General features: G+C 43.8%; 1 pseudogene; it reads left to right on the forward strand.

Moving 5' to 3' along the window:
* The first annotated feature begins 7,968 nt into the window (after positions 1 to 7,968).
* Positions 7,969 to 9,621, forward strand: part of LOC102848486 — a 12,310-nt pseudogene continuing 10,657 nt past the window's right edge.

Consider the following 9,621-nt stretch of genomic DNA (forward strand, 5'->3'; position numbering starts at 1 on the left):
TATTTTATTATTTACATAACTGAAAAAATCATGTGTATATTTTATTATTTACATAACTGAAAAAAAACCCCAAAACTGTTCTCTCCCTCTCTGTTTCAATGCAGTATACATTATTTATCCAGTTTTTCTCAGTCTCACCCCAACCCTGATGTCAGTCCCATTTTACAACAGTGGCACTATGCAGTATTTGTCTTTTTGTGATTGAGATATTTCACTCAGCATAATGTCCTCCTGGGTCACCCATTTTGAATATTGCATGAGTTCCTTGTTTTACAGAAGGCTTTTGAACTTCATCAGGAAGCGCCTTAAGCCATCTTCCCTTCCAAGGCTGTGTCTGTCATCTGCCTAGCGTGGGCTGCTGATAAGATCTCCTGCAATCCCAATGCCACATTCTTCTTCTTTTTCTAGTCTGCCTTCTCTGATTATTTGCTCAGCAAACAAACGGAGTTAAGTTTGGTGGGAGGATATAGTCTCGACACACACCATGTCTGATTTTCAGCCCTGCAGTATACCCTTTTTCTGTTCAAATGACTGCTTCTTAATCAATGTACCAGTTCCACATGAGAATAATTACATATACTAGAGTTCCTCTTCTTTGCTGTGTTATTTTGGTTTATAACGATGCACACAGCTGAGTGTCTTTGCATCATCAATAAAACACAGGGAACATCTTTCTCGTATTCTCTATTTTAAGCAAAGATTTAGCAATGATACCCCTTCCTGCCAGAGCCTGGAGAAATTATGTACTGCTGCAATCAGTTTTTCATTATCTTTAGCAAAATTTTACTTGCCTATGATGGTAATTTGTGAATTCACACTCGATGTTCCTGTTGTTAGTTGCAATTGAGTTCAAAACCGATGCCTAGTTGGCGCACCAGAGGAGCAGCTGGTGGATTCGAACCACATGCCTTTGAGATTGCAGTGCAGTTTCTTACCACATCCACTTCCTAAACCAGAAGTTTCTGGAAATTCTATGAACGTAGAGAAATGATGTTATTTATAGAACAGGGTTCAGGTCTTTTGTTCATAGTGTTGTTATGAACGGCACTTAACCACCGTTCACTGTGACTGTTGTTGTTGTTAAGTGCCATCGGGTCATAGACCACTCATCACAACTCTGCAAATGAAAGACCTAGACACTTGTATAACTTGAATTGTTTCTCCAAGTTCACAGAGTTTCTGGAGGCAAGCTATTATGGAAATGGGTGCCACTCCTGCTTCCAAGCTTGTTTTAATTGGGGAGCTCCACCAAACACTGTCCACCATGGGTAACAATTATCACATTTGACACATCAATGTCACAGTGTTCAGCATCACAGCAACTGTGAGTTACCTCTGTACAGCAAATGGACAGGCCAGTGCTATACCACTTAGAAGAATGTTTGACCAAACAAAAACAATGAAAACCAGGCCGGAGGGCTACAGATTAAAATCACCCACCTTTGACTTAGTAGCTTAACTTTCTATCCTCCAGGCCAAAGGAGCTCTATGTTAGTGTTGTTGTTAAGTGCTGTCGAGTCGTAGACGACTCATAGCGACCCAACGAACAAAAGGCCTGAACATTTGTATAACTTATATCATTTCTCCAAGTTCATAGAGTTTCTGGAGGCAAGCTACTATGGAAGTGGATGCCACTCCTGTTTCCAAGCTTATTTTAATCAGGAAGCTCCACCAAACACTGTCCACCATGGGTGACCAATATCGCATTAGACACATCAGTGTCACAGTGTTTGGTCTTGTTATATTTTGGAGGAACATTCTTCTACTCTGTACATCACTGTTCTGTCAGTTTGCTGTACTGAGGTAATCTGGACTTGCTGTGATGCTGAACCTTGTGCCATTGAGGTCCAAATGCCAAAGCAGTTTCCCAATGTGGACAGTGTTGGGTGGAGCTCCCAGTTGTAAAACAGGTTGGGAAGCAGGAGTGGCATCCACTTCCTAAACCACATGACTCTGGAAACTCCATGAACTTGGAGAAATGACAATAGTTATAGAAAGACATCAGGTCCTTTGTTCATAGAGTTGCTATGAGTCGTGCTCGACTCGATGGCAATCAGCAACAACAATGACTTGATATTAATGATGTAATTCAATAATTTCTCTTTTTTCTTCCTTTTTTTAATTAATTTTAATGAAAGTTTACAGAGACTTTGGATTTCCATTCATTCATTGTTGAACTTTTCTCCCTGCTCTCCCTTCCCCACCAATTCGCTCTTCTCTTTGAAAAGAAAAAGGAAAATTCTTTCATTGTTATACAGTCCCTCCCCCAAGTCCACTCCACTATGCTGCCTTCATTCTGAACTCCTGTTATGAAAATAATACCTAATCATATATCCCTTTTAAACAGTTCTAACAGTTCTTTCCCTCTGTTTCAATGCAATATACATAATTTATCCCCTCTTTCTCAGTCTTCCCCAATCCCTATGTCAGTCCTCTTTTATAACAATGGCAATACACAGTATTTGTCTTTTTGTGGCCGAGATATTTCATTCAGCATAATGTCCTCCAGGGTCACCCATTTTGTATACTGTTTCATGAGTTCCTTGTTTTTCAATGCAGCGTAGTATTCCATTGTATGACTATATACCACAGCTTTTCTATCCATTCGTTTGTTGATAGGCACTTGGGTTGTTTCCAGTTCTTTACTATTGTGAACAAAGCCTCAGTAAACATGGGTGTGCATATATCTGCTTGGATGGTGGTTATTTTTTTAGGGTATATTCCCAGTAGTGGAATTGCTGGGTCAAATGGGTATATTCCCAGTAGTGGAATTGCTGGGTCAAATGGTATCTCTATTTGCAACTTTTTGAGAAAGCACCATACCGCCTTCCACAGTGGCTGCACCATTTTACACTGCCACCAACAGTCTCTCCACAACCTCACCAGTGTTTGTTGTTTGTATAATTCAATAATTTCTGCACTATTTTAGGTCACTTTTTTAAAAAAAAAATGGAAACAAAGATGTCTCTCTTCCAGCCAACTTGGCCAAGTAGTTGTCTTCAAAATGTCTTTGCCGAGTGAATGCTTCTAGCATTGCGTCTATTTGTTTTAACTATCTCAGTTGCTGCTCCATCAATTCCTAGAGCCTCGTATTTTGCCGATGCTTTCAGTGCAGCTTTGCCTTCAATGCCATTGGTTCTTGATCATGTGCTTCTTCAAGAAATGGTTCAAGGGGAGCTCTGGTGGCCTAGTGGCAAGAAGCTGCAACTATAATCCCAGAGGTGCACGGTTCGAATCCACCAGATGCTCTGCCGGGGAAGGAGGGGCAATCTCCTCCTGTACCAGTCAGATCTGATTTGATGGTACATGCATACAAAAATAATAAAATTTAAAAAAAAGAAATGGTTCAGTGTCAACTGATACTTTTTTGTATGGTGTCTCTGTATATTCATTCCCTCCATCCTCATTTGATATTTCCTGCCTTCTCAATATTTTGTCCATAGAATCCTTCAGTATTGCAACTCAAAGGATTTTTCTTCCGTTCTTTCAACTCGAGAAATGCCGAGTGTGCTCTTTCCTTTGGTTTTCAAACTACAAACTCTTTGCATTTTGCTTTATTTTCTTGAGCTGTCCTTTGAAGTCTTCTGTTCAGCTCCCTTATTTCATTTCTTCCTTTAGTTTTAGCTTCTCTATGCTTGGATCCACAATCATCACTCGGTACCAGCAGTCAGGAAATCAAAAGATGAATTGCATTGGGAAAAATCTGCTGTCAGGGACCTCTCCAGAGTACTGAAGAGCAATGATGTCAGTCTGGAGACTAAGGTGCACCTGATCCAGGCCATAGTCTTCACAGTTCCGTGCTATGTGTCAAAAAGCTGAACAGTGACTAGGGATGATAGGAGAATTGAGGCTGTTGAGCTGTGGTACTGGAGAAGTGTATTGAGTATACCATGGACTGCCAGGAGAATAAACATGTTTGTCCTGGATTGGGTGGAACCAGGCTGCTCCTTGGAGGCAAGGATTCTGAAGCTTTGTCTGATATACTTTGGACAGGTTGCAAGGAGGGACCAGTCCTTAGAGAAAGACATCACGCTTGGAAGGGTGGAGGGACAGCACATGAGAGGAAGACGCTCGATGAGATGGATTAACTCAGTGACTGGGGTAATGGGAGTAGGTGTGTCAAAACCAATAAGGCTGGCTCAGGGTAGAGCAGGGTCCAGAGCTGTGAGTGGCAGGCAACTTGATGGCACATAACAATAACAACAACATGTCTAAGAGCAAGTTTGAGCATCTCTTCTGACATCCATTCTGGGCGTCTCTTTCTTTCCTGTATTTTTAGTGACTTTTTGCTTTCTTCCTGTATGCTGTCCCTAATTATAACCCTTAACGCCGCTGATCTTAAGTCATCAGTGTATCAGATCCATTCATGAGATCCTCTCTAATTCCAGGTGGTATAAAGTCCAGGTCATGTCTGGCTCTCATGGACTTATTTACTTCCGCTTCAACTTGAACTTGCAGGTGAGCCTGAGAGCTCATATTGGTTTTCTTCATCTCTTTCCACAGACATATAGTCAATTTGATTCTTGTGTATTCCTGCCAGGGAGCTCTGGCGGCCTCGTGAGTAAGGAGTTGCATTACCAACCCAAAGGCAGGCAGTTCAAATCCACCAGCTGCTCTATGGAAGAAAGATGGACAATCTCTGTGTGATAGAAAGCCTCTGAAAAATCCACTGGAGGGTCAATTATGAGTCGGTTCCAACTCCATGGCAATACATTGAGGTATCCATTAGGAGAGGCCCACGTATAGAATTGTAGTTTATGTTGTTGAGGGGAGAGAAGGTATTTTCAATGAGTTAGCTTTTTTAATTATTATTCATTTTAGTGAAAGTTTACAGAGACAGGGTTTCCGGTCATTCATTGTTGCACTTTTCTCCCTGCCCACCCCACCCCAATATACTTTTCTCCTTGATAAGTAAAAGAAAAACTCTTTTGCTATGCAATCCCTCTCCCCAAGTCCACTGCACTGTACAGCCTTCATTCTGAACTCCTGTCACGACAATAATATCTAATCATATATCCCTTTTAAACAGTTCTCTCGCTCATCTGTTGCAATGCAGTATATATCATTCCTCTGCTTCTTCTCTGTCTTCCCTCAACCTCAATGTCAGTCCTGTTTTACAGTAGTGGCCCTGTGCAATATTTGTCCTTTTGTGACTGAGATATTTCATGAGTAAGCTTTTTAATTGCCCGTCAAATTGGATCTGACTGGTACAGGAGGAAATTGCCCCTCCTTTTCCAGCAGAGTATCTGGTGGATTTGAACCACGTACCTGTGCGATTGGCACAGGACAGAGCAGAGTTTAGGGCTGTTGTACATAGGGTCGCTATGAGTCGCAAGCGACTCGACGGCACATAACAACAACAACAACACCACCTCTGGGATTGCATTGCAGCTTCTTGCCACTAGGCCACCAGAGCTCCCAACTGCTGTTTTTATTACAGAAGAGCTTGAAATATCTGGAACCTTTGGAAAGCAGACACCTGGCAGAAAGAAAAACGAAAGCAGTTTCCACTAATCAAGAGCCTTGGTGGCACAGTCTGTATAGCGGTGCCGTCCTAAGTCTAAGGCAGCACCTCTTTGGCGGTTCGAATCCCCAAGCCGCCCCAAGAAAGAAAGACGAACAACCCCTTCCTATGCAATTTACAGACTCAGGAACCCAGTGGAAAGTTAGCTATGAGTCAGTTCTGACTCAAAGGCCATAAATGAGAACACAGACTGGAGACACAGGGTGAGGCTCTCTAATCAAAGGAGGAAGAACTGGAAGAGCAAAGCCATCTCATGAGTCCCTGCCTCGCGGGCTTTCAGGTGTTGTACGAGCAGAGCAGTCGTTGGGTGGATGGACGGGTCGGTGTAGTTGTTACGTGATGATAATCAGACCTCAACTCCACGTGTGAGGGGCCAAAACCCTGTCCCATCCCGCGCCATCGTCATTGGATCTGCTGCCTCGATCCGTCTTATTGAGAGTTTTCCTCTCCTTTGCTGGCCTTCTGCTTCTCCAAATCATGATGTCCTCTTCCAAAGACTTGTCTCTTGATTGTTGCTGTTGTTATGTGCCATCAAGTCCCTTGTGACTCATAGCGACCCTAAACCCTGCTTTGCCCTATGCCACTAACATTATTGTCTCCGACACACCCATCCCCATTACCCCAGTCACTGAATCAATCCATCTCGTCCAGGGTCTTCCTCTCCTGCACCATCCCTCCACCCTCCCAAGCTTGACGTCCCTCTCCAAGGACCGGTCTCTCCTTGCAACGTGTCCAAAGTATGTCAGACGAAGCTTCAGAATCCTTGCCTCCAAGGAGAAGCCTGGTTTCACCCTCTCCTGGACGAACTTGTTTGTTCTCCTAGCAGTCCACGGTCTATTCAATACTCTCCTCCAGCACCACAGCTCAAAGGCATCAATTCTCTTTCTATCATCCCTAGTCCTTGTCCAGCTCTTTGATGCATAACAAGTGATTGTGAAGACTATGGTCTGGATTTAAACACACCTTAGACTCCAGACTCACATCGTTGCTCTTCAGTACTCTGGAGAGGTCCCTGACAGCAAACTTTCCCAGTGCAATTCATCTTTTGATTTCCTAGCTGCTGCTATCAAGAGTGTCTCTTGATAGATAAAGAAAATAAATAAGAAAACACCTTGGTGGTTTGTTGTGTTGGGTTTGGTGTTTGTTTGTTTTTAAAAAAAGAGTTTCAAGGGGAGCTCTGGTGGCCTAGTGGCAAGGAGCTGCAACTACAATCCCAGAGGCGAAAGGTTCAAATCCACCAGATGCTCTGCCGGGGAAGGAGGGACAATCTCCTCCTGTACCAGTCAGATCTGATTTGACAGTACATGCACACAAAAATAATAAAATTTTAAAAAAATTTAAAAAAAAAAGAGTTTCATTGCAAAGTTACCATGGCAACCAGGCCAGGACAAATTGCTTACTCATCCTCTCCTGTCTCTGCTCCCTTGCTTTCTGCAGCTCTTAACTTTTCTGCTTTCCTTTCCCTCCGACCCCTAAATGAACGCCACCCTGCTCCCCGAGTGAATGATGCTGTCTAATAGACATACAGTTGAGGCACGAAGACACGTCACAAAAGCGATGTGATATCTGTTTGCTGGTGATGATAATTAGCCAACAGGTGAAATTAACATTGAGGCTCTATTCCCATCTATCCCAACCTATATAAAACGTGATCGTTTAAACACTTAAACTTGAAAAATAATTAGCATAACATCTTGCATTCTTTTTCTCTCCATAATCAGACCCTCTGGAGCTGTCACTTGTGGCCATTGGGAATTTATTCTGAGGGATTCAATGGGGGGGGGGTTGGCGCACAAAAATCCTCTGTAATCAACTCTCAGGGCTGCAGTTCTCCTTGAATCCACATGGGGTCACTGTGCTTGCCGTGTTTCATAGTCAATTTGACAGCCACTGTGTTTTACTGTTGTTAATCATCCCAATGGTCTTTATAACTCTGCAGGGCGGGGAAAAACAACAGCTAAAAGACAGAGAAAGACCCGGTGATCTCCTTCCACAAAACTGTGCGATTCTGTCCCTCAAATACGTGTATTGAAATCCTAACACACACACACACACACACACACACACACACACACACACTCTGGGAACTCAGCTGCTTGGAAATGGAGACACTCCCCCCACCTTTTGTTATATTAATTCTATCCCGATACTCCTCTGCTTGTTGGTCGCCCTCAAGTCAGCCCTGGCTCATGGCAACCTCAAGCATAAATGAACTAAAGGCCATCTGCAGGATCAGGTGTGGACAGGAACATTGAAATCCATGGGGTTGCCATGAATGGATTTTCAGAAATAGATTGCCAGGCCTTTCCTCCTGGTCTCTCCTAGCATGGATGCTCTGCTGGAACCTGTCAGCATCACAGCAACACACAAGCCCCCACTGACAGGCGGGTGGTGGTGGCTGTGCACGGAGTGCATTGGCCTGGAATCGAACCTGGGTATCCTGCATGGAAGGTAAGAGTTTTACCACTGAGCCACCACTGTTCCCTCTCCTTCCATCTCCTTTATCCATATGTATTCATGAGAAAGATCTGGCTTTTTTTATCCCATTTTCTGATGCTCTGTCCTTTATTGTTGTTATTGTTGTTGTTATGTGCTATTGAATCCCTTGCAACTCATCGCGACCTTATGTACAACAGCCCTAAACCCTACTCTATCCCTTGCCAATCTCACTGTCTCCAACACGCCTATCCCCATTACCCTAGTCTCCGAATCAGTCCATCCCATTGAGGGTCTTCCTCTCCTGTACTGTCCCTCAAATCTCCCAAGCATGACACCCCTCTCTAAGGACTGGTCCCTCCTTACAACATGTCCAAAGTGTGTCAGACGAAGCTTCAGAATCCTTGTCTCCAAGGAGCAGCCTGGCTTCATCCTCTCCAGAATGAATTTGTTTGTTCTCCTAGCAGTCCATGGTATATTCAATACTCTTCTCCAGCACCAAAGCTCAAAGGCATCACCTCTCCTTCTATCCTCCCTAGTCATTGACTCTGAAGCATAGCAAGGAATGGCAAAGATCATGGCCTGTATCAGGTGCACCTTAGTCTCCAGACTTACATTGTTGCTCCTCAGTTCCTTGAAGAGGTCTCTGACAGCAGACTTTCCCAATATAATTTGTCTTTTAATTTTTGGCTGCTGGTACCAAAAGTGTTGATTGTAGAGCCAAGTAAACTAAAGCTGTCAACAGTCTCAATCTCTTCACCATTTATCATGATGCTGCCAATCTGCCCAGTGGTGAGAATCTTTGTTTTCTTGATGTTGAGCTTCAATCCCTATTGAAGGCTGCAGTCCTTGACCTTGTGCAGCAAGTGCTTCAGGTCCTCCTCAGTTTCAGCAAGCAGGGTTGTGTCATCTGCATAATGCAGATTGTTGATAATTCTACCTCCAATTCTGATGCCACACTAGAGTCGTCCAGCCTTCCAGATAATCTGTTCTGCATATAAATTGAAAAGATACGGAGATAGGACACATCCTTGGCGCACACACTTCCCAGGTGTCCTTTATAGGAAACCCCTATTCATTTGTCTCTTAATGGTTGGCGTTGGGACCTCTGTTGTGGAAGGATGCTGATCTAGAAGCCAAGTTGTTGTTGTTGTTGTTGTTGTTGTTGTTGTTAAGTGCCATCGAGTCGCAGGGGACTCATAGCGACCCTGTGAAGGAGAGTCCTCAATGCATGGGTGTCTCTCATCCTCTCTCCAGGTTCATAGGATTTCCGGAGGCAAGCTATTACGGAAGTGAATGCCACTCCTGCTTCCAAGCTTGTTTTAATCGGGGATCTCCACCCCACTCTCTGTCCACAATGGGTGACCAACCACTAACACATTTGACACATCAGTGTCACAGTGTTCAGCCTCACAGCAACCACAAGTGACCGCTGTACGGCAACTTGTACACCAGGGCTATACAACCTAGAGGAATGTCTGAACAAAAACAGTGAAAGACAGGCCCGAGGGCCGCGGATTAAAAAGTCACCCACCTGAATGTAAAATGGTGCAACCACTGTGGAAGGCGGTATGGCGCTTTCTCAAAAAGTTGCAAATAGAGATACCATTTGACCCAGCAATTCCACTACTGGGAATATATCCCAAAGAGACCATAACTGA

Source organism: Elephantulus edwardii, unplaced genomic scaffold, assembly GCF_000299155.1.
Source record: "Elephantulus edwardii isolate Elephantulus edwardi_28Jun2011 unplaced genomic scaffold, EleEdw1.0 scaffold00236, whole genome shotgun sequence".
In the NCBI taxonomy this organism is placed as follows: Eukaryota; Metazoa; Chordata; class Mammalia; order Macroscelidea; family Macroscelididae; genus Elephantulus; species Elephantulus edwardii.